The sequence below is a fragment of the Rhinichthys klamathensis genome, unplaced genomic scaffold (assembly GCF_029890125.1).
Source record: "Rhinichthys klamathensis goyatoka isolate OS25496 unplaced genomic scaffold, OSU_Roscu_1.1 h1tg000131l_1, whole genome shotgun sequence".
Classification (NCBI taxonomy): Eukaryota; Metazoa; Chordata; class Actinopteri; order Cypriniformes; family Leuciscidae; genus Rhinichthys; species Rhinichthys klamathensis.
Window position 1 is genome coordinate 1,003,287 of NW_026606666.1, and position 27,132 is coordinate 1,030,418.

Sequence of the window (27,132 nt, forward strand, 5' to 3'; positions counted from 1 at the left end):
CTAAGAGTGTGCGAGAATCAGTGGAACAGGGCAGCGGGACAAAAGGTTGTTGTGGCTGCGTTCAACATGTGTGTAAAAAATGTGAACAGATAATGGATTATTGGCTTGAAGATAAAAATGTCGAACTGCCAGGAGAAAAATGTTTTTTACTTCTTCATCCAGTAAATGGATGCATGACATTAGATGTCTATAGAACTTAAATTTATATGACAAGGATTGAAGTAGCAAGAAGCAATAAGGCTGTCTGTGTGAAATAGAGGGAACTGTAAGTGAGACTTGGTGGAAGAGGGAAGTAAAAAAAAAAAAAAAAAAGGTTGGTGTGTGAGATATGTGTGTGTGGGGATTGTTCAAACAATCATGTACTGGTTAGATAATGAAGGAACTGGCATGTTTGAGAAAAGAAAGGAGAGGATAATGAAGGAACTGGCATGTAGGGAAAAGAAAGGATAAATATAGTAGAAAACTATATGTGATGAAAATAGACATGGTCTGATAGAATTTATGGAAGTCAAAGTAACTGTTTAAATGATATGAAAAGTTTTAGAATAAAATAAGGCATTGTATGATTGACAGGGATTAACATGATATGAAGAATGTTTTAAGCAGAATGGGGAACAATTCTAGATTTTGATAAAATAATGATTGAAATGATGATATATCTGCTTTATTTTATTAATGTTAAGAAAATAAGATTAAAGAAGCAAGTAGCTATAATGGTTGTCTGTGTAATTTACGGACTGAGTAATATAATCTGTTTTGGAGAAACAGTAGAGATAAGACTGAGACAATAATGATAATATTAAGTTGAATCTGCAGACTAACCATGTGGTGGGGAAAAAAAAGGCTTCAAACCAGTTGTAATGAAAATAATGATGTACAAATTGTTACACTTTATGAAAAGTAACGGAACATTCCGGGAAAATAAATAAATAGTGAGACAGAAGAGAGCAAATGCTGTAAACAGCTCTGCTCTGAAGATCTCACTTTGAAGAGATTTGCATATGATGTTTTGTAAAAGATAAGCTGGGATAACAGCAACAGTACTTGTAATTAGTGTTGTTGATGATAATACCAAATTAGTAAGGTAAAGACAGAAAACAAATTCGAAAATTTTGAGCATTTTCTGTGCTGCTCATGAAATTATGTTCTACCAATAATAATGATGAAGAGTATGATTTGGCTATTGTTGAGGCTGACACACGAACCAACCAGATGACAGAGATTGTCTTGACTGTGGTCAGTAGGACCATTTAACACGTGACACATTTCTGATAATAATGTAGGGTTGAGAATAGATCAGTGTTTAAATGATGACAGTGACAATTTTTGGTCTGAGAAATAAGAGATAAAAAACAAGGTCAAAAGATTGAAGTCTTAAAGTGAATCCTTTTGTGACTCAAACAAATGTGAGTTGCAAAATATGTAAAGGTAATATAGAGAGACAGATCTCAAAGATGATTTATAATAACTGCAAAAGATGCAGAGTAGCCTTGTCAAAGTTAGTGTGAATCCTGATTGGAGACTGATAAACTCCTAGAAGAGAAAATTTTGAAGTCAGATATTAAGTTATGGTAATTGAGAACTTGACAACTAAAATTGAGATTGAGAAATGTGAAATGTTATTGAGAACTAGAATAATTACCATTATGTAAGAACAAATAAGCAGATGCAGTAGGCTACTGAATTAACAGTTGCTAAATGTAAAATGTGTTGAGAGGCATTTGATTAAACAAAAAAAGGCCTGCTAGTGTTGACCATGAAAAGAACAGAGCTGATGTTTTGCTTTCAAAAGATAAGTTTGTTATTGGCTGTAATGAAACAGCTCGCTTATCTAAAATCTGATGTGTGCTGTGCCTGAAACTGCCAGTGCGACAGAGACTCAATCTGAGGGGAAATTTGTAATGTCTAAATTCCCTGAGGTGGGCAAAAGACAAATATAAATAATATGTTTATTTGAAACCGTATGTAATTTCTGGCAAAGATGCCTTAAGCTGGGATAGAGTTAAACGATGATAGATAAATGTTTGATGTTAGAAGTATATGAGAGAGCAGTGTACCATCCAATAGAGTCTCAGAGTCTCTCTCATTCAATGAGTCAGCTAAAAGCTGGTATCTGTGATAATGTGTAAAGCACAGTGTGTCAGTTGAAGAATCATAGACACAGAGATGGTAAAAGAAACCATTTAGAGAGCAGTTTGTTTTAAAAGTAAAACTGAATGACTTTAAAGAAGTATTTAAAATAATAATACAGAGAGAGATGACATTTTGATTAGTTTTTTAGGACCAGTAACTTCTCTGTCTCATTTAGTCTCCACCATTCAGGACCGATGGCTCCGGCTACAGATGAAGTACACTGAATGTACGGTTGTGATCTAAATTCACTGAGTATAATCCAAGTAGCTAGGTTGCTGCTTTTAAGATAGTTAATGGATTTAAGTGATTAAATACTGTTGTTATTGACCTGTCTCCCTGTGTGAACACTATTAGGCAATCCGAATGGCTCTGGTGACTCTTGAACGTGCCTTTCCTAAGCTCTAGAAAACAGCTGAGTTCTGTTGAAGCAAACAGCCTGTGATGGGAAAGAGCGGTCACCAGTGGGCACGAGTGGCTACTCAATGACGGGTAAGACCTTCTATTGGCCAGACAGGGGGCAACCTAAGCCAGAGTGGATCACGTAAAGTCACTGGCATCTCAAGATGGAGGTGTTTATGTGAGAAAGGTATGAGAGTGGAGCGGATGACTGTGAGGCCAGCAGCATCCTTTATCGTTAGGGCGGATGAGCTGTGAGGAGTTACAGACAGTCTGACCCCGAAACGTGAGTGTTCCTCTAATACCAATCACCAGAAACCGCATTCATTGTATGGCTTGTTTTTTTATTGTGACAAGCGTCTGCAAATATGCCAGGGGAAAACACCCTGATGGAGATTATAGATAAAGGGCTAACAGGAGTGGGCTTTCAAGAGCCAGCTGAGGCCATGAAGTGATTCCCATTAGTTGTTGTGGAGACAGTAGCAAAACTTTTTATGTACTGGTTTGCCTTATGGGCAAGGAAAATCATAGTGTTGATTTTGAACTAATAGGTCTATGACATAGTTTTAACTCCTGAAGGTCGTTAGACATGGTGGTGGCTAAAGATGAAGACAGCTCTTGTAGATTTGAGAAAAGTCTGGATAACAAGGTGAATGGTCAAAGGTTATTGTAATTAATTTAATATTACATTTTGTCTAAGTTACAGCCTTAGAAGGCTGTTGAAAAAGATTATTTATTTATAGTGAGAGAGACTGCTTGAGTGGAGGAAGGGATGGTGCTCTGTCTGTCTTTCCATTATTGGCCTGCTAGAGCAAGCTGAAGCAAAATAATGATAATGAAACAAAACAACCCAGCTGACCTTGTTAAATTCTAATGAATAATGAACAAGACATGCTTTGAAACTGGTTGGGAGACCATGTAAAATTAGGTAGAAGCTACCGGAAAATGGGAAGTTTAAAATCTTATTTAAAATTTAAATCTTTTAGCAATAATATAAAGAAAAGTGAACATTGAGAATGAGCAGTTAACATATGTGTGTCTAGTATGAGTGTGTGTGATGGTGACAGCACTTTATGTCTTGTATGTATTAGTTTGGGGCACTAATATTCCGCCTGAATGGTGTGTATATTGCGTCATTAACCTCTGGAATGAGTTTATCATTACAGATGGGTTAAGGCAAATGACAACTTTTAAAGAAGCTGATAATTGTGATGAAAAGACAATACAGAACATGGGACAAGCTTTAAGTTGATTGGCCATCAAGCTCTGTCTGGTAGTAATACTTTTGTCATACATAATGTAGATTTGAAGATCAGTTTAAGTAAATTGGAATTGTGTAGTTGTAGATCACCATCTGGCATGGGCTGAGATAAATGAAAATGTTGTAGATTTGAGGGAAACAACAAAGTGACATATTGGCTAAGTCAACATGAAATTATCAAGAGAGTCCCTCACATTTATGATTATTGTGAACAAAGGGGGAGAAACGATTGACTGACATTGACCAAGTCTGCACAGCACGACCTGACCTGATAGAAACAATTGATGACTTTGGAAATGTTTGTAGATGACTGACTTGAGAGACCAAACAACAGGCCTGAAAAGCAGTATACGCTGTGAGACTGAGGGCCGTTGCCTTTCAAATACTGCGAGAAGAAGATGAGATTGTGGCTTTAAGTGAAGAATGTAATATTTTTGTTTCAGAGGCAGAGAAAGATGTCTGGAGGGAATTTGTCTGAAGGACAACGTTTGGGTTAGTGTTGATGGCAAACTTTATAAAAAACACTATGTTAAATGTTATGTTAAATTGATGCTCGAGTTGTGTCGTGCATCAAGAGGGAGATGGTATAACAATTGCCAAATATGGTTTATTAAGGGGTTCACAGTTGCTGAATAAATCTTGGGAGAACACTAGGGGTAATTTGATAAAAGCCCTGAAAGAAGCCATTTTTTCTGCCTAACAAAATTGATGTCTGTGAGTGTGCACACACCAATAACAAAGATTGTTTCAACAGGAAACGCCAGGGCATCGAAGGACAGGGGAGAACAGTAGACAAAAGAAACTACGTACTTTACTATCTGACAATAACCTCGAAATTTGTTTCTCTTTACAGAGAGCATGCAGGATTGGGAGACAGGGCAAAATGTGCCAATAAAATAATGGTTATGGATGAATTTGGCTAACTGTCCTGGCCTGGGTTATTAGTGTGGCAGAAAGGTGCTACACCTGCGCAGCGCATAACTTAAAATTTTCCTTTTACAGAATGTCAGGATGGATTGGGTCAAACAGAACTAATTCTGTTCCAAATGTATAAATATTGTGTGGACATGAGCAAAGTGGGTTGAGTGTTTTTTCAGGGTAAAAGGACCCCGAGTGCTATTAAGTGAGCAAGAAATTATCCGGAGATAATGTTTCAGGTTGTTGATTCCACAGGTCACACCAAAGGGGACGAGCTGCTAGACAAGCGGTCACTAACAAAATACTTAAGGTCTCCATTCACAGATGACAGTTCACTCCAGTGGGGGTGCGGTCGTGATATAAGGGAAAACCTCATAAGGATCAGAAAATGGTTGGAGAGTGTGACACCTGGGTCCAAGCCTCTCACCTTAGACAACACCAACAGGCCTCAACCATCCAATAGAGCACAAAGTGAGGGATTCAAGGACGTGCTAGTAACGTACCTCCCGAACCTACGAGGGAAAGACCATTGCAACGGCACGCAAAGTGTCACCCTGGCGAACACGGAACGTCCGTGGGGCGAACGAGATGATCAACACAACTGATGGTTTAAGTTTAACAGAAGAATCTGTTTTTGTGATGATTTTGTTTGATTGAATCAAACTAGGTATTGATTTGATTGTAAATGTAGAAAATATATTGATTGTGTCCGTAATGGAAATATTAGAGTTAATATTGAACAACTGCATTGGTTAGAAGAATGGATAAAATTATAAGACTTCTCTGGTTAGATTTTGTTAAATATGGCATTAAATAGAGCTTACTAAATTGAATTAGAAGTGAACACAATATGGTTAGGAAAACCGAGGTGAAATATGGAGATGGGCGTAGATTAATGGAAAAGGCTTAATGATAGGAGTTAGGATTGTTATTCTAATAATTTAGTTATTCATGGGGGAATACGATTACAGTGACAGGTGAAACATGCTGTCTGTTCAATTGGTGAAAATGACAGTCTATCCCAAGGATGAACAAAATTATGTGACGATACATGTAGCGGGAGCTACAGTGAGATATGTGTTAAATGTATGTTCTGTTTGTTTTTCTTCTATTTGTTTATTTTCTGAGAAAGATTAAGGGCAAAAGATTTAAAGAAGGTTACAAGCAGCGGTCATCCGTGTTACGAGATGGCGTACAAAGATAGGGTTTGAAACTGAGTGATTTTTATTATACTTTATCTGTTTGTTTCCTTACTATGTTATAACTACCTTTTTCCTTACTGGCGTGACTGAGGGTCTGTTTACAGGAGCGCAGGAACAGTGATTTCTCGCTTAGCCCGGCGTCGTAAAAATGTTTACTTGCTAGCTAAAATATTACGGGGCCTTTCCCCCACAAAAACAGCCTTATGCTTCTTCATTCTAAACTTTTCTTCACAGGTTCAAGGAGAGTGATCATTTATGGAAAAATCAGAGATGAAAAGTATAAGTGTGATGATATGACTTAAAATTTGTTTTATTGTTTATTATTGTGATTATGGGTAATCAGAATGATAAAAAGTGAGGAGTTGTAGTGGCAATTTTAATGATATTCATTGATCTTTAGTAAAATATAGATGATTCAAAGAATGTCACATGTGTGTCTCTCACTTGTAGTGAGAGAAGATTCTGTTTATGTACCTGGGGAGGCAGAAGAGGGAGACACTCCAGAGAACAGACGAACAAGGACCTCTGACCTAGATGTCAGAAGGCCATTTTGGTGCAGGGGAGCTTAGTGGGCCAACTAGTGACGTCTATGGAAAACTACTGGGAGGAAGGCTCTGGGGGGAAGAAGGCCTTGAAACTAAGATAAAAGCTAGTTCAGTCTGTCTGGGGGTGTGTCACTCTTCTGCACAGGGTAACAACTGTGTATTAGACTGCTCCTATTCTTGCAGGAATAAATACTTCTATTTTATATAATTTGACTCTGAGTGTCTCTTACGCAGTGATGTTTGTTTGAGATGAATTTTTGCCACAACAGTAGAAAAGAAATCACACACGCGCAGGTCGTACTTGTCAATGATGGGCACTACAATCTGCGGTAATCTGCAGAGGTTTCTGTGGAAGTCTGCGGGTGCATACTACAATAATACGTTACTGGGAACATAAAAAAGACACCTGGACTCGGTCGAGACCAAAAGACAAGTCCGAGACAAGTCTGAGTCCGAATACCAGCGAGTTCGAGACAAGTCCGAGACCATAGAAAAACGGTCTCGAGTCCGGACTCGAGTCCAAGACCGGACTCGAGTACTACAGCCCTAGTTTTCAGACACACACAGGGCCAAAAATCTGCCATTCTGGTGGCTTTTTAACACCGTTAAAACACTGGCTTTTTAAAATTCTGTAAACAACCCTGTGAACAGAGATGTGTGTCCTTCGCAGAACTGACAGCACTGTACAACAATAACAATACATTTAAAAGGACTTAATATGTAATGCATACTATAGATTTTGAATGAAATGTGTGATGTACTGGTTGTGTGGGATCTATTAGTATGTATGCATGTATGTGCCATTGTGCAAGGATTTAATCTAAAACTAAATGTGATATTGCTTTAGTAATATCATTCAATAAACAAAAGTTTTTGTTTTTGTTCTGCCAACGAAAATTGTTCCTAATCAATGATTCGCCCAGTCACTGGTTTCATTAAAGGGATAATTCACTTTGAAATTAATTTTTGATATGTTTTAGCTTACCTCAAGGGCATCCAAGATGTGTCTTTGTGTCCACAGTATTTTCAATTTTGATATTTTTAGGTCAAACCGTTCTTGCCTGTCAGTCATATAATGCAGGTCTATGGTAACTTCCTTAAAGAGCATACACAGAGAAGTCCAAATTAAACATGATTTAATGACTCGTAAATGTAAGTACACATTGATGGCCTAAGACACGAAACGAGCGGTTTGTGTGAGAAAACGAACAGTATTTATATCGTTTTTACCTCTTGTAAACACAGCCACGTCCAAGTGTTCTAAGGGCGCGGGCGCTTCGGTCTTTTCCGGCAAGCGCCGGAAAGCGCCGGAAGTGATCTCTCGCGCGTGTACGTCACTCATACAATTGTTTTATTTTTTTATTTTTTTTATTGTTTTCTTTTACGACGGTTTAAACATCCCAGATAAGCGCAAATTAGTACCCTTTTAATTAGCCGTCTTACCTACAATCTCTTTTCTGTGTAAACAGTGAGTGACGTATACGCGCGAGAGATCACTTCCGGTGCTTTCCGGAAAAGACCGAAGCGCCCGCGACCTCAGAATGATCACTTGGACGTGGCTGATCTGTTTCGACCTCACTCTGACCGTCACTACGGTCTAATAGGATGATAACCTTCGTTCCGCCTTCTCTCGAGACCTTATGTAAACAAAGTCATGCCCATGACCCCGGAAGCGGAACGTCACGCACTATAAAAGGCGAGTTAAACTTCCGGCTCATTCTCTTTACCTTTCTCGCCTATAGAGACCCGGTACAGGTAGGAAACCGAATTAATATTATTATTCACCATTCAATTCATCACCCAAGTGGTGCAGGTGCCTTGTGCCCCTGTGAATTGTGGTGTTTTATTTTGTATATTTTTTGTATTATCTGTGCAATCACTTATTTCTTGCTGTATATGTGCTTGAATTGTGATTAGTTTATTATTGATATTTGAGGCTAGTTTATACATACTAGCCATTCAATATTTCAATGCAAACACTCAATTCATGCTATAGCCTTGTGCTTATGAATTGAGAATTATTTTATTGTACTATTCAGATATCCTGAGACTAGTTTCTAAACATACTAGCCATTCAATATTATGGGATATTTCTGTTTATTTTTTCAGAGTATCCATCAATAAACTGGTGAAAGTACTTCATTACAAAATTTTGGTGAGTATTGTTGCCTTTTGGAGCCCTATATCACTGTTCGCAGCTGTTGGGGTTTGATATAGGCCTGCTAAAAACGTTCGCGTACTAGTGCAGGCCTTTTTTGCTTTGAGTGGGCTTGATATATCCTTCACTACTGTGCGCAGTCAGTGGGATTGTGTGTGGCATGGCCTCTCATTGCTGCCGATATTGCCAGTCACCAATGGACCCTCGTGATGGGCATAGGGAATGCCCTTCATGCCTGGGGATGGCTCATTTAAGAGAGGATGTGGATAATCCCTGCAGTGCGGCTTGTGACCTGCCCAGAGGGGAACGACTTCACCGCGCTAACAGAGTACACAGTTCTGTACCTAAGCGTGGTAGGGAGAGGGAACGTTCATCGGACAGGCATAGTCATAAGCGTTCTCGCAAGCACTCACACGATGGCCATGAACCACACAGATCAAGCCATGAGAAGGTGGTGGAAGTAGCCAAACCCCCAACTCCTGCTCCACCAGCGGAAGGTGGCAACACAGACACTCAGCTACAGATCCTGGCTGCTATTCAAAGTTTAGCAAAGAGGATGGACAGAGTTGAAGCCCGTCACTCATTTTCACCATCACTACCTCCTGGTCAGGAAGGCGTTCCTCCACCTGCACAGCAGGGTAATCCTGACACTGACACAGAAGATGCTGATGTATTGTCTCTTCGTGCTCCCCACTCGCTAGTTGATAATGCGCAGCAGGCAGAAGGAGGGAGCCAAGGAGAGGGACCCCATTCAGATTCTGCCGAAGTGGATGGCGAATCAACAGGGAGGGATGATTTTCCAGCAAATACTCTGGTTGCTAGAGTATTTAGTGCAGCAAAAATTCTTTGTTTGCAGCCTTCTGTGCCTGACCCAGCTCCTGTCGGGGGTGTCTGGGAAGGCATATCTCAGACTAATTCTCCATCTTGCATTCCAGTGGCAGATGATTATACCTCAATGTTGAGGACAACATGGAAGAAACCATCACAGAAGCCTCAATTCAATGCAGGCTGCAGACGGTTGGCCAATGCCCGTTACCCAAAAGAAACTGGACTGGGGGACATGCCACCAGTAGAGCAAGAAATAGCATCATGGACAACTCTGGGACCAGCTTATGCATCTGCTAACCCTCGCTGTCCCAAGAAGGAGTGTGCGAAGACTGACCGTCTGATCTCAAGATCCTTTAATGCCACTGCACGTGCAGCTCGTACAGGCAATGCTTTGGCTATCCTCTTAGCAGCCTTACGGAAAACAGTAAGTGCGGATGACCAGGATTCTAGGAACCTTGTTGATTCTGCTCTGGCAGCCCACTCACAATTGACCCGTGATGTGGGGGACGCTATGTCTTCGGCTGTTTTATGTCGTAGACAGATATGGCTGGCACAAACCTCTTTGCCAGAGACCATACGAAGCGAACTAATGAATTTGCCAGTAATTCCCGGTCACGTTTTTAATTCAAATTCTCAGGAGGTGCTGGATAAGGCGGAGCGCTCCATTGCAACGAGAGAAGCTGTCCAGCGGGCTTGTCATAAACCAGCCCCAGTCTTCAGACCAAGGGCTCGAGAAACACAAATGCCGCAGCAACCTGCCTGGTCTAGACACACGAGTGGCAATCTTGTTAGTGTTCAAGGGCAGAGCTTTCGTGCCCAAAGACAAAATCCTGCCACTTATCCCCAGAGGAGATTTCAGTCCCGTGGGGGAGCCCAACAGAGAGGTTCACGAAAGGGTGCAGGACGTGATGGCGGACCTGCATAGGGGTCAGGGGCTGACCGTCGACTGTTCCTCTCAACTTTCACGGGCCAGTTGGGAGAGAGTGATCTCAGACCAGTGGGTTTTATCCACAATAACTCACGGGTATCGGCTACAGTTTCGACGGTGCCCCCCCACGTTTTCAAGGGTCAGAATGACTATTGTCAAGGACCCACTATTGGAGCCCGTATTGAGGGAAGAGGTGCAAGCTCTTTTACAAAAAGGAGCAATCACAAAGGTGCCCTTCAACGCACAGCAAACTGGGTTTTATTCAACCTATTTCATAATTCCAAAAAAAGACGGTGGTCATCGTCCCATTTTAGATCTCAGGCACCTCAACCTGTACTTAAAAATTCTTCCATTCAAAATGATCCATACAAAGATGGTAATGCAATCCATACGTGCAGGGGAATGGTTCACGTCCCTGGATTTAAAGGACGCATATTTCCATGTTCCAATTTGTCCAGAGCACAGGCCTTTTCTCCGCTTTGCTTTTCAAGGCCAGGCCTTTCAGTTCCAGGTTCTACCATTCGGCCTGTCTTTGGCACCGAGAGTTTTTACTCGGGTGGTCTCAGCCGCCCTAGCTCCCCTTCAGCTGCGCGGTATCAAAATCCTGCCATATCTGGACGATTGGTTAATTTGTGCTCCCTCTCAAGAGCAGGTGATCAGGAACACAGAGGAGGTACTAGCTCACATTCAGTCCCTGGGGTTCACGGTGAACTGGAAGAAGAGCAGTCTCCAGCCTCAACAGCAGGTGAAATTCCTGGGGCTATATTTCAACTCCATAACAATGGAAGCATGTCTCACTCCCCAGAGAATAGACAGCCTGGAGAAGGCGTTGAGTCACTTCCAGAAGGGGAAGCTTGTGACAGCCCACAGGGTTCAGAAGCTGGTAGGACTGATGGCGGCAGCATCAATGGTGATTCCCTTAGGCCTACTGAGGACACGGCCGATACAGAGATGGTTCAATTCTTTTCGTCTTCATCCAAAAAAGGACAGTAGAACGAGGCTGTTGGTGACAAAGGCCTGCATGCGGGCCTTACTCCATTGGAGGGACAAGGACTTTCTCCGCAGGGGAACTCCACTGGGCAATCTTCCTCACAGAAGATCAGTGATAACAACAGACGCATCACTGACAGGTTGGGGAGCTGTTTGGGAAGGCAGATCAGTAAGGGGCAAATGGGATCCCCCTTGGTCATCAGAACACATAAATGTGCTCGAACTGAGGGCTGTTCATCTTGCTCTCAAGGGTCTGTTACCATTTTTTCGCCACAAGCATGTGCTAGTGAGAACGGACAGTACCTCAGCAGTTTACCACATAAATCACCAAGGAGGGACGAAATCACCACGCTGTCTCCAAGTGGCAACGAACCTGCTGACGTGGACATGGCCTCGGCTGTCCTCACTGAGAGCAATCCACATCCCGGGTGTGACAAACAGAGCAGCCGACATTTTGTCCAGAACAGGGCCTCTCCCAGGGGAATGGCGGTTGCACACGGAGGTAATAGCCCAAATTGGGACTCGATACGGGACAGCTCGTGTCGATCTCTTTGCTTCCAGGGAGACAACCCATTGCCTGGGGTGGTACTCCCTCACGGTACAAGAGGGCAGTTTAGGCCTGGATGCTCTGCCACAAGAGTGGCCGAGAGGCTTATTATATGCTTTTCCCCCCTTTCCTCTAATTTCCCAGGTCCTCCAGAGGATCAGGGAGGGTCATTGCACAGTTCTGCTAGTTGCTCCACGGTGGCCGGGAAGACCATGGTTCTCGGACCTAGTTCAGCTGGTTCAGGGTCCTCCGTGGCAACTTCCATCACGGGCAGATCTCCTATCCCAAATAGACGGGCAGATTTGGCATCCAAACCCGATGGCACTACGATTGTGGGTATGGCCTCTGCAGAGTCCGTCCCTCAACAGCTAGATGAAACGGTACGCGAGACACTGAATAATGCCAGAGCTCCATCTACTCGGGCTAATTACGCCATAAAGTGGAGAATTTTTTCAGAGTGGTGTTTAGGCTTGAATGTTGATCCAATAACCTGCTCTGTGCCACTTGTCCTTAGATTCCTGCAGGCTCAACTGGATCAGGGCAAAGCAGCCAGTACAATCAGGGTTTATGCTTCATCTATTTCAGCATCTCATCGGGGAGTGGATGGCCAGCCATTAGGCCGACATCCCTTGGTAGGTCAGTTCCTGAAGGGAGCTGGTCGCTTATGTCCAAATCGCACTTTGCGGGTACCCAATTGGGATTTGCCTTATGTACTAGACTCTCTCACTAAGCATCCGTATGAGCCTATGGCAGATGCAGATTTTAAATCTTTGTCTCTCAAGACAGCTTTTCTCTTGGCTATATGCTCTGCTAAAAGGGTAGGAGAATTATGTGCGCTATCAGTTAGTGAGGATTGTTTACATTGGAGGCTGGATGGCACAGGGGTGACGCTCTGGCCCAACCCTGCCTTTTTACCAAAAGTACTTAATTCTCAGTTCAGGAATCAAGTTCTGGAGGTAGTTCAATTTCAACCCCCTTCACAGGCAGATCAGCAGAATTTGCTCACCCTTTGTCCAGTAAGGGCTTTACGCACTTATGTTAATTTTACTCAGACCTTGAGGAAGTCTCATTCTCAGCTTTTTGTTTGCTATGGGAAGGCCAGACTAGGCTGGCCACTTTCTAAGCAACGTTTGTCACATTGGTTGGTTGAGGTTATTTCCCAGGCTTATACAGGAAGTGGGTTGCCAGTTCCAATGGGAATACGGGCCCACTCAACCAGAAGTGTAGCTACTTCTTGGGCTGCACTAAAAGGGGTTTCAGTGGGGGAGATTTGTGCTGCAGCATCATGGTCTACACCATGTACATTTGCTAAATTTTACAGAGTTGACGTAACTAGCACTACGCCTGTCAGCACTGCAGTTTTGATGTCTGTAGCCCAGCGAGGTTTGAATAGTTCAGAGTCTGTAGTTCCTCGCGACCCTGTTGACATGAGTCATCCTATTAGACCGTAGTGACGGTCAGAGTGAGGTCGAAACAGATCGTAAGTTATGAATATAACTATGGATCTGTGAGACCGAAGGATGACCGTCACTATCCTTGTCGCTCGGAACAGTAGGGCGTTCAAGGTAAGAGAACGAGCCGGAAGTTTAACTCGCCTTTTAAAGTGCGTGACGTTCCGCTTCCGGGGTCATGGGCATGACTTTGTTTACATAAGGTCTCGAGAGAAGGCGGAACGAAGGTTATCATCCTATTAGTCCGTAGTGACGGTCATCCTTCGGTCTCACAGATCCATAGTTATATTCATAACTTACCTGTTTACAAGCGGTAAAAAACGATATAAATACTGTTCGTTTTCTCACACAAACCGCTCGTTTCGTGTCTTAGGCCATCAATGTGTACTTACATTTACGAGTCATTAAATCATGTTTAATTTGGACTTCTCTGTGCATGCTCTTTGAGGAAGTTATCATAGACCTGCATTATATGACTTATAACTTATTTATATATATAACTTTTTCCCCCTCAGAATAGTTTATATCTCACAATTCTGACTTTACAACACGCAATTTCGACTTTATATCACGCAATTCTGACTTTATAACACGCAATTGGGACTTTATATCAATCAATTCTGACTTTATATCTCGCAATTCTGACTTTATAACCTGCAATTGCGATTTTATATCACGCAATTCTGACTTTATATTTCGCAATTCTGACTTTATATCTCGCAATTCTGACTTTATATCACGCAAAATCTGACTTTACATCTCGCAATTCTGAGAAATAAAGTCAGAATTGCGAGATGTAAACTCTCAATTGTGAGAAAAAAGTCAGAATTGTGAGATAAAAAGTCGCAATTACCTTTTTTATTTTTCATTCAGTGGCAGAAACAAGCTTCCATACATGATACTGCCCTGCTATAAAAAAAAAACTATAGAAACCATTACAGAAATTCTATTGGATTTAATGGTTTTCATGGGAATTTTATTGGTTGTAATGGGAATTATAGTGGTCTCTGTGGGTCTCTACTGATATGTGTTGTGTTCAATTGGTGCAGGGGGCATTAAATCCTAATGGAAAATGTCCCAAACACACTACAAAAAAGAATTCTGTTGTGGTTTAAATGGTAAAAGTCAATGGTTCCTATTGGTATTTTAATAGAAACCATTAGAATTTCTGTGATTGTTTCCAACTTTTTTAAGCTGGTCTGATCTTCTGTCCATGTCTAAAGAAATAATTGCACACACACATCATGTTTTATTATCAAGGTGAACACATGAAATTCATCAGTATCTGTAAAATTCACCTACATAAATGAGTTTCACAGCAAACACTGTTTCAGCTTTGATCGCCTCAGTAAACACGTAATAAACGGGGCGTTAACATATAAGCCTACTTGCATTTTATGGTTGCAAGGAGATGGTGTGCAATTTCTATCTGAATGAATTTTCTGCTGTAAAGTTGGGCATTTTAACATGGGGGAGATGCAGATTTGACTCACTTTTGCAGCCTGCCTCAAGCGGCCAGTAGATGAATTGCAGTTTAATTCACTTCCGTGTTGGTTTCGAGAGAGAGAGGGAGGTTGCCGCTTGGTGCAAACACCAAGGGGGTAATCCATCGACCGGAAGTTGAAGCCAGCCGAGTGCCGCCATGTTGTAGCAGAACTTCACTTGCGTTAGCATTTCCATTGACTCCCATTCATTTTGGCGTCACTTTGACAGCGAATAACTTTACATCTGAGGCGTTTAAAGACTCCATTTGTCCATTATTTATTTCTAAAGAAACACGACAATGTATAAAGGGCTCCATTACCTTCTATGTTACATTATGGCCCCGTAGAAACAGATTTAGTAAAAATAGGCTAACGATTGCGTCATAACCACTCGACTCTCTGTCGCGCTGTACAGAAATTACCGTACAGACAGGAGGAGAAGCTCGCAGGCAATCGGGGGGACGTCCTGTCAAGGGAGAAGCCCATAGATAATGAGTCCATAAAAGCAACGGAATACTTACTCCTGCTCACTCACGCCAAAGAACTCTTTGCTCAAGTTCCCCGTCTCTCCAAGATTAACGTTGGCAATTTTCACGCACAGCTACTAGAAGATTAACGTCTGTCAGACAGGTTGCTCACGTCATCTAGCTTAGTTTGAGTCGGTTTGAGTCTGCGCGTCAGGAACGGAAGTGCTCAAAAATCGCTAAAAATGGGCTTCAACTGTCTCAACTGAGTTCCAATGAGATGTCTCTGTCCACTTCTTATACTGTCTATGGCAAACACCGGACTTCGGTGAGCTCAGATGTGTGCGCGCTCTGCAGTTGTTAGGAAACAGACGCGCGCGGATATGGATTTCTGTTGCGCGTGTCAGCTTCTGTTTTCGGTTAAACTGCGTTGCTTTTACAAGCGTTGATTGTTTTATTACTGCGTTGCAAATAGATAATTTATATTACCCGATAATATAATTTCTATTAAATACACTGACAAATAAAATAAATTGTTAAACTCAAACTTCAGATTTACTGGGGCACAGCAGATTTATACTGGGGCACGTGCCCCAGTAAAAGGGGTCTAGCAACGCCCCTGCTCAAAGTGATGATTCCTCCCACCTCTGTCCTCCAGCCCATGACCCGGAAACAGATCAAACTCAGCCATCTTGAAGGACATCTCAATTCTCTTGCTGCGTCCCAATTCAGAGGCTGCATCCTTCGAAGGGAATATTTGAAACCCGATTGCACCACCCCGGCGCGATGGAGGCTGTCCCAATTTAAAAGCTCCTTCAAATTGTTATTGTGATGTTGTTTATACTCATGTAAGGACTGGGCTAAAAGGGTGAATCTGAATAACTAAATACATCCTGCTAAAGACCCAAAAAGACTGAATGCAACACACACACACACACACACTCTCTCTCAGGAATGGCCAGAGTCATAAAATGCTTTTAACATTCCATGCCATCCCCCATCTCTACAAGAGAGATAACAGAACTCTGACACACACACACACGAACCAACACACACACATAATGAACCTTTACATTACACGCATGAAACGAGCCATTACCAATTGTATATGATATATTCCTGTATGTCTGTGTGTTTCCCAGTCCATGGTAGTTTAGAAATGATCTCCTAGCGTATCAGTGAAACTCTTGAGAGTTTAAAAGTTATGTATTAAATGTATCTTCATATTCCAATTATGTGTAAATGTTGTGTTTGGTACCGTTTTAATTATCTCGTTCCAACTGATTTGGTCAGATACAGAAGATTACAGTAAAATGTATGTTTTCTATGTTTTTATCATCTTGTGGAATGATTCTGACAAATTCTGACTGGTCATAAAAGAGGCGGACACGGCCATAGTTTAACTTTGACAAGACAAAGAGAATTTGGCCGCCAAAAGTTTCGTTGAATGTCATTGGCCAGTTCGCACCTCAGAGGTGTGGACTCCAGTTCCTCTAAAGAGGACTGAACCTCCCCCTGTTCTCTCTCTCTTCCTCCCGTGTCCTCGTGTCATGATGTAACGTCTCGCCTCCGGGCGAGCTCTTCGCCTTTCTTTTATTTGTTTCTAGTTTAGTTTGTGTTTTTCAGTTGTAGATAAGTCTCTGTGTTTAATTCCAATCGACGATTGAAAAGAAAACCCCGTGACATATCTCTTCAGCAAATCCATCTACAAGGGACCTTTAAACGAGCGCGCGCTCGCTTTGAAGGAGAAACACGCGCACGTGACCGCGTGACGCGCCGGACCGAGCGAAGCACGCGCTTCTTCGCCAGCCATGCACAGATGGAACATTAACTCCTCGTGATTCCTCCGTTCTACGAAGTGAAACGAACTCAGCCGAACTATTTCCCTTTGGTAATGTTACCCCAAAGACTGTGAACCTCCGTTCAACACGCGCGCCAAGCAGCCCACGTGATGCTTCCTCACACACATAGGAATCCTCTCACGCACGCGGCCAGACAAGGCCGCGCAGGATTGCCGCGATACAGAGAGACCAAGAAACTTGCGCAAGTATATCTCTTTATAGAGCTTCTAAGAAGTTTTAAGATGATGTTTCGTGTTGTTATCAGAGAGGTGAATGTCTTCCTGCCAATGAAATTCTCCCAATTTCTCTGTTCTCTCTCTCCCCATCCCCTTTCCTCTCTCTCTTACTCGCTCACGCGTGTACGTTATCCATTGTCCAAACTTTATGCATTTCTCGTTCATTGATGTCTTATTGTATTGTTCATTGTTGTCTATGTATTTGTAAATACATATATCCCATGTAACCGTAGTAAATACATAAGTAGTCATGCCTTTATTAAATCCATTATATTCATTTTGATTGATGTTACTGTGTCTGCTCATACTCCAGGTCTCTGAAATGAATAGATCAAGCTACGGCTTTATAAATTAAAAATACTTTAAAGAGTATGTGTTTATAGGGCAGAAAACCCAGTTCTTCTGGCCAGAGAATTGCGTTTCCTGAAATCCTATGAAGTAAGATGATATGTGGGATTCCCCCAATATTAATCTGACAATTGAGCTAATTAAATTTTACCTGTCTGTAAAACGTGATCTATGCAATCAACTTGTAGTTAAAATGCAAGGATACACGTATGCATGCAGGTAAAATGATAGATCCTCCCTTAGAGGGAGAGTAAATTCAATGTAAGACTGATCTAATCCAAACATGTATGAATAATTATTAATTACCAATTATTAATTAATTTATGCAAATTCCCCACGGATTAGATCCGCCCTGAATCCTTACAAAATGGTGGAGAAAATGCTAAGCACATTTTAAACTTGTTTATGAGCAATTCAGATTCAATCGAATGTGTATATTGTTATTTAATATTGTTTATGTAATATTTAATATTACACGTGCGCATCGGAGTGAACGCTTGCGAACTCCCGATCTGATTTAACAAGCTGCTAAATGTTCAAACATCTTAGTCACTTTTAATCGCTAAAAGTAAACTGCAGTTCATAGTATTAAATTTGTCCCACAAAAGACGAAGAAACCTCTTTTGAACGACGACATTTTTAATGTTAAACTCCCCTGTCTGAACGATGTTCTTCTGTCAGGGTGAAGACAAGACTTAGTGAATCGATGCTCTTTCACTATTCTTAAAAAGGCCTTATTTTATAATCGTTAGATTAACGATAAAAAACTCCTGGTTAAAACATCGACTTAGCTACTCAATTGTAAAAAACCGAAAAGCATATTTTCACAAGTGCTATTTGATATATGCTTGGAGTCGAAAACAGATGAATAATTCCTGTTTCCTTTTGCACGACGCAGCGAAGAAAACCTGCTAACGTGTTAAATAAATATAGCACCGATAAAAATCCAAAACTGAAAACATTTTTAATCAATGCCATTTGATAAATTTTATTTGGAGTTGAAAACAGATGAATAATTCCTGTTTCCTTTTGCACGACGCAGCGAAGAAAACCTGCTAACGTGTTAAATAAATATAGCACCGATAAAAATCCAAAACTGAAAACATTTTTAATCAATGCTATTTGATATGGGAGTCGAAAAACAGATGAATAATTCCTGTTTTCTCTCGCACAACGCAGCGACGAATCCTGCTAGATGTGCTTGTAAAACATAGCACCGAGAAAAAAAAATCCAACACTGAAAACATTTTTCATCATATATGCTATTTGATAAATGTTATTTGGATCCGAAAAACAGATGCCTAATTCCTGTTGTCCACAATTTACGTGTAGTGCAGCGAAGAAATCCTGCCACACACTTGTGTGAAATATAGCATCGAAAAAAAATCCAAAACCTAAAAAACATTGTAAATCATAAAATGCTATTTGATAAATGTATTTGTATCCGAACGACAGACGTGTAATTCCTGTTGTCCCTATGTGTGTGTGTAGGAAAAATCCTGCCACGCCGTTTTGTGAAATATAGAACCGGAAAGAAATCCGTCGATATTTAAATTCCGCACTATTTCGGATTGATGCAGCAATTGAGGCGTGTAATTCTTTGCACGTCCTCTGAGACAGTCACTTGTGAAAGCAGGCGGGTTGCAATGCTACTGCCAAACGCTAGGGCGCGCCCTTGAGTTTCCCAGTATCAGACGGCCTCCACGTCCTGACTTTACCCTCCATGAGCGAGATGTCGCCATCGTGTGGACAATGGTAACAAGGTCACCCTTTCCTAAATAATTTTCTCTCAGCACCATTTCAGATTGTTCCAGTGAATTCCTGAAATTGTGTTTCTAACTTTCAATGCATGTGCAAGTTCCAGTTTTAATAACATGATTTCACTACTGACTGTGTACATTTATTTTGAATTTAGTTCAAACCACGTTTGAATTCAAAATTCAAAAGTAGGTATTAGCAGTTTCTGATGACTAATCAAATATAATGCCAACCTTCAATTTCCTACACTTATTCAAATTTGGTTTGAAACAAACAAATTTCAAATTAATTTGAAGGAAGTCTCCGTTCCTGTCGGGAATGGTTTTATGGCTTTATTTCTATATTTCCTTTTTCAAATTATTTTTAGTAATTTTGATTCGATACGTTATGACAACTGTATCCTTACTTTCTAGAAGTTACTTAACATCTATGCATATGCTTGATTTGAATTGTAGTTAAACCAGTTTGAATGCAATTTAAATCAAGGTCTCTGTCAGCCAGATTGACCACTAGGAGGAAGTGGCCCAAACACGCCACTGCAGCTTGCTTCCTCCTGTGCTCTTCCTGCGGCTCTAAAACTCTCCTCCGAAGGGAGACTAGGTTATTCTGATAATTAACATTGTCATAATTCCCTTTTGTTTTTACCATAATTTTAGTAAAGCCGTTGCCTTTGATTTTTCAAAAAAAAAAAAAAAAGAGACACTCAATTTGATTTAGATAAAAGAGCTTTAATTCACGTTGAGGTTCAATTGTTCTTCATCCTGTTTTGTGTTTGTAGGTAGAAATCTCTCTCGGGCTGTGGCGATTTGACAGTCAGCTCTGCTCGAGGTCCGGCGGGTGGTTCGTCTGATCTGCGTCACCAGCACTGACTGAGCACGGGTCTCGGACTTTCCTGTATCTTTCCCTTCGTGCGGCCCGCAACACGAAATTACCAATTCGGCACCGCCGGTTGTGTTCCAGGTCAAGTTGCTTGAAAGGGCGCACCTAGGTACAGATGCACCGAAAGGCCCGGGACACTGCTGCCAAGTGTTTGGGGCGACAGAAGGACCAACCACGATGCTGACTTCGAGCGGAATGACCTCATTTCACCCCAGGCAAACTAGAAAAAGGTATTAAACCCATCCACTTAGTATTGGCCACAGAATCTATGAATTCCCCCGGTCATTGAAGCGTGTGGCTCCCTTCTCCTCTCCGAGCCACAAACCGCAGGCTTAGGCCTCCTCTTCCCTTGTAACACTTCCTGTGTACTATTGACGCCATTTCATTACAGAACTTTTCATCTTTAATGGTTGCATGTTACTTCAAACTTTGCTATCTTGCCACTGCTCTTTTCTGTTGTGCTCTGTTCCTTTCAGTTCACCTAGAAGACAGAGCCTATCTGAGACAACAAGGAACGCTGAATAATAGTTTGACAAACCAAGCCGTTAGCATCAACAGGTGACCACTAAGCTACCGCCCTGTTAAATTTTATTCAGGCCCATACTGAACTACCTAAATTGTCCCACCGAATGATTTAACTGTCTGCATCAGTTAACCAAAATTTTCATACACGGCATAGCCCGTATTATAGCTCGTTAAACGTAGAACGAAATTGCACTGGTCTCTCTGCGTGTGTTGTGTTCCTCTCGCCCACAGTGAAGCCAGTTTGTTCCGGTCCCACAACCCGCTGGGACAACCTCGACACATGGCTGACGGCCATGACGGCTAACTTCCTGCCCGAGGACGCTAGTGACTCAGAGCCTCGAGCCAAGAGCATCGCAGACGTGGACAAGCTGACGGCGCACAAACCAAGCCAAAGCTCCCACGACAAAGACCGGTCAGACACGTCAACCTCACTTGCCAGCTCATCACACAAGAACGTCTCCACGAAAGGAGCCGCATCGCCCTGGAGCACAAAGTTGCAACGCTAAGGATGCAAGCCGAGGATGACAACGACCCCTAGCTACAAGAAGGAAGTGGAAAGACTTCAAACCGCCCTGGCTAACCTTCATCGACACAGACCGAAGTGAATAGTCAGAGAAAAGAACCAGAGAGGAACTCGACGAGAAACTCCGACAAAGTGAAGCCTCTTGCAAAGAGCAGAGACCGAACTGAAAGAGACTCGAAAGCGCACGGCCTGCGAAAAACCCAAAAGAGGCCCGTGCGACCATCCACAAGCCCGTTCAACAGAGACAAGATCTCGAACACGAACTTGGCACCGATCACACAGAGTCGCCACACTCTGTTAGACTGCAGCATGACCTGAAAAGGGGAAACACACACCACAAGTTTCCCCTGACCGGTCCGCACATTTCAGCCAACGCACAAGAGCTGAAAAGGGGGGTGAAAAAGCCCGCCTTCCACACATCTCTGACAATCTACAGGACATTGATTTTTCACCTGCAGTCTCCAACCGGTGAACACACGTCACAGACACCCAGCAGCACAGACCTAGAAGAACCTGTGCTACCACCACCGGCTCCGAACGAGTTTGCTGTGGAACTTACAACGAACCTGTGACTGAGGACACAAGTTTCAAGAAACTTTCCCTCCAAAACCCGTCAGCCACCATAGTTCTTCTGCCCCCACGCAATGCCCACTCAACGATGCGTGAAGGTCCCCTCAGTAAGAATTCCTAAAACCCCAAATTCCTGAACTGCAAAACCAGAAGACACACTGCACGAACACCGTGCAAGACTCAGCTAAAAGGTCCTTGATCAACATCGGACATAAAACTTTTAAAAGTAGATGAAAGTGTGCTCAAAGAGTTGCAAGACTCTGCGTCTGTAAAATTAGAATTTTACTGATTTAAAGGAATCTTAGACGGACATGTAAGCCTCAACGGCCGACAGACTATGCACGACTCTGTTGAAACAAACGGTTTCTAGATGTTGAGTAAATCGGCACCGCTAAACATTAGGTTCCGTGACAGTGAAGAGTTACATAGAACACCAGCTCTAAATAGGGTATACGTTACCTTGACGCCAGAGTGTAGTAAAATCACCTGAGTTCTAAACTACCGTTAACCCACGGGCGTGCACTTGATCATCGCGATCCAACTAAAACAAAACGTGCAATACGTGTTTCGATCGCTGGCTTGTCTAAATGCCGATAAAACAATAGCTGGAATTGACATCTCTACTTCAAGTAAAAGAGCCTTAGATTCTCAACTGGTATCAGTAACTTCAGCATTAAAGCGTAAGTCTGTGTGAAAAAGGTATCATCTCAGCAGCTTGTAATCTGTACCGATATCCATTCCGCTTTGGTTAAAAAGAAATCCAAATCGCGGTATGACTAAAACCTGTTTCTGACAAAGAAAACTCAGAACAGTGTTATCTATGTAGACCCGGGTGATGCTCCCCTTTCTACGATGTAAAGGCCCTCAGAAAAAAAAAAGAAAAATAAATTTGTTGCTAGATTGATGTAATTCACCTAAATTTTGGCTGCATCTACAAGCAGAAAGCTACTAAGCGATCAAACCAAGTCACGTGCTGAAAAATCAGCATTTATACACGAGAAGAAACGTAACTACATACGCTTAGACAAGCGTTGACTTGCAGCAATTCTATTTCCTTACTTTGTAAACAAATAGAATAAGTCATGTAAAGTAAAGAGCAAAGTTCCATTAGTACAATTAGCAAATGCCAAAACACATCTGCAGTTTAATAAATGGAACATCAAGTTCTTGAAAAACAAAGTATAGGCGCCTCCTGTTAACCCGTTAAAACGTGTGTGATTCATGTAAAATGTACAGACATTCTTCAAGTACTGTTGAATTGTTCTGACATGCTCTGGTTCCCATGACAACAACTTGCCACAGGAAGTGTTAACTCGTAATGTCACTTTTGTAAACAAACCAGCCTGGGTGGCTAAGCTAAATCTAACCTAGCATCCAGCTAACTTAGGCTAAGCTAACCTAGCCTAGCATCAAGCTAACTTAGGCTAAGCTAACCTAGCTTAGCATCAAGCTAACTTAGGCTAAGCTAACCTAACCTAGCTCCCGTACAGCATAGGCTAAGCTAAATAACTTCCACAGTTAGCAGCTAGCATCATTTACTTGAACCCTTAATCACCGCCTGTGTTCCACAGGGCAAAGTATTCTAGAATACTTTCCTCAACACCAGTTAGGGTTTCTAATTATCCACTTTCCGTGTTTGCAATTCTTATTAGCTAAAGTTCACCTTCACTGGTTTAGGAATACTCCTTGCTAACCGTTGAAGACTAACTTCGCAGATCCCCTGTCAATTAAACTTAAGTTTAACTACATGTAAACTGCGTAACTAACTACAGAAGAATTTGTATAACCATAGGAATTTTCATCTGCATGTTGACTAAACCTTTGGAGGGACACACACGATGTGGTTTTGAACATGCAACCGCTACAACCCACTATAAAGTGTTGATCAAAGCAAATCCAAAGTTTAGTCACTAATGCCACTGATTATTCTCGACTTCAGATCATTCCTGTGTTTGATCATTTTATTCCATTTTGCTTTGATTTTTATTTTATTTTCCTCATTAATTATTTCATTCCTTTGACCTTGATAATAATAGCAAGCAGCTATTCCCTGGTCTATTAGGTCATCTATATGATTTAATTTTTTTTTTTTTTTGCCTCTCTTGTCCGAGTGTGGTTCCATCTCCTATAGGGCCCAGAAAGGAAACAGACCCCCTTATTTGTTATTTTGGCTTAATTTCAACCAGTGCACTCGTTTTGTGACCCTTCAACACCACTACTAGAGTCCTGAGGATTGACAATAAGCAGAATTTAAATAAGAAAGCTGTCCTTTTCCCTATTATCGTTCACTTCGTCGAACCATCTCTAAGTCCAGAGAAATAATTTAGTCATAAGAACCACCTTACGTCATTTATTTCATCTCGGCTATGTCCTTTCCAGGAAATACCATCGGAACCACACAAAACTTAGCCTAACAGTCACAGCTAAGATAAGGACACAAGAGACACTTAGCTTTATGCTAAATGCTTAACGAACCTATTAAGCAGTAGTTCTGAACTTTTAGGGCCACGCATTAATCACTCACAACAAGTGTGCCAGAATGCCACAGAGCCCCTGCCTAACCGCTCATCAGTCACGACACCAGCCCAGACGCCAAGACTTCTGTAAAGCCTAATCAAAAAGGGGGTGGCACGAAAACTCTACCTAACCACCACCAGAGACATTGATTTGAGCCTTGAAGGCCTGCTAGACACTAGCTCGAACACCACGCTAATGTCAGCCCAACTCTCTGAAAGACTCAGTGCTACAGCTGAGCATCAAAACGAACTCTCAAGTCCCAAACATGTGAGCTGAACGTGCAATCCTACAGCCAAAACAACATTTGGCTCAAAACAGGTAGCTCCCGTTCACCCAGTGTACCGATCACGTACCCACTTCTGATTGGCCAAGTTCTGTTAAATCGCTTTGAGCCTTTAATAGACCCTAAACAACTGAATGTCTGAGCTCAAGTTCAAAAACCCCTCCCCCTCCAGTCACACAGGTCAAGAGAACCTAACTGGCAGGTCACAGAGGTCACAAGAACTCCCTCAGCCAGCCATAAAGGCACAGCCTCAGCACCAAATGGAGATGTGAACTTGCTACCCTGCACCTTTCAGCTCACCAAAGACTGTGACTAACCAAATGAACTTTGAGACAACCACCTCTCTACCCCTCCAACCACCCACGACCGCAGTCTGCACCCACCGACAACCGGTGCCTTCAGCCAACCTGCGTCGACAAGCACATGCTGCGTGCACTAAACAACATTCAGCGTTCTGCACCTGATGCCATCACCGCGCCACAGCTTGTGATGCCACAGTGCAAAAGGGGGGTAATGCCAATGTATGCCGCTGCACGCCGCAGCACCAGAGACACTTGCAAGACACCGAAGCAAGTGGCATACCGGCGAAATTTTTCCTCCCTTTCTCTCTTTCTCTCTCCCTTTCACTTTTACCAGGATGCTGCTGTGCCTCCAGCCAACCAGAGGGCAACCGCACTCGGACATCTCACCAGGTCTGGCACCAGGACTCCTTTTCTGCCGGACCCGCACTCAGAAAGTGAATGTGCCACCTGATCCTTACAACGCCTACAGAACACACTACCCCAGCGTAACAACACAATACAGCTGGGTAGGTGCCGATGGACAAAGGACTCCCGCACTCACGCTGAGACCGTGGTTGAACACATGCTCAAGCAACTTGAGAAAATGACTGTCATGAGCACTCACAACAGAGTGCATCCCTGCAGACCATCGACAAGACACTGAAGGGAACTGTGGTAACTTTCAACACTCACAGCGTTGAACCCCATGCACTCCAACACTCACTCCATGAAACAGCTGTTTACTGTCTTCCAGAATGACTGTGCTCAAACTCAGCTGGTAACAGCCCTGATGACAAACCTGCTGCAGGGGGTGAACTCCTCCATCGACAGCCTCGCCAGGGGTAGAATTCCACCGCACCTGATACCCTTAAGCCTCGTGAAAACCGTACTGGCGTCCGCCATCACCACGCCACGAGTACAAATACACCTTTCCTACTCTCTGGGTAGTGCCATCCCTCTCTGCGCCGACTACAAGCAGAGAAGTTGGGGGGTTTTCTCTTGAACTTGCCCATCATAGAGTCAAGCCGAATCTACCGGCTCAAGAACATTGTCAAGGTCAGATTTTGAAAAGTAACATTCACATCAAGATCCACACGCCGGACGGGGTTGACTGCAACGACGGCAACACAAAGCCGTCCTAAGCTCCGAACCCGTACGTGTGCACATTGACCAAAGAAATTCACTATCTCTGCCCTAACAAGCCTCTCCTCAGAGACAACACTGACGGAATCTGCGGGCTGCAGATCAGCGACACCCGCTGCCCTGCCGAAGCCAAGCTACGCACTCAAGGCATCAAGACCCAAGCAGAGAGTGTAAGTGACAGGCGGCTCGCTAACACTCCTGTGCGCACAGCTGCACTCACTTACGACCAGAATGACACCGACACCTGTGTCACCTCGCTCCACTAGAGCCTGTGAATCCAAGCACCGGAAAGTGCCATCCTTCACCTTGGCGACCTGGCATGGTACCATCTTCCATGCAAAGAGTACAAATTAAAACTGGAAATCCCATCCTTCTCCAGGTACCACACTTTCACCCTAACTCCAGAACGGGAGTTGTGGTTTGCGAAAGGGGGGTGATCCCAGCTAATTGACATTGCTCCTATCTACACAGCTCTCCAAGCTTTGTCTCGACTACCCATTCTGACTACCTCACCTGTTGTCCAAGCCTGGACCGCAGCCGACACTGCACGGTGTACCTCTATGGTAGTCAGACACACCCTGACACTGGGCTTGACCTTCATCCTATACAGGAGACTCAACGAGATACAAACATCTTCAGCCAAGCTCACGAAAGGTTTCGGACGAAACCCGCAAAAAGGGGGTGCCAAGTCAGAGACCAGGCCAGAGGCAGCTTCGAACCTCATAGAGCTGAATCCTCAGCCCTAATAACCACCTGCTGCATGAGTCATGATTCACCTGCCATCCGTCCATTGTGATGATTGTTGTCCGATTAAGTCCACACAGGGACTTCATCGGACAAAAAGGGGGACTGTAAGGACTGGGCTAAAAGGGTGAATCTGAATAACTAAATACATCCTGCTAAAGACCCAAAAAGACTGAATG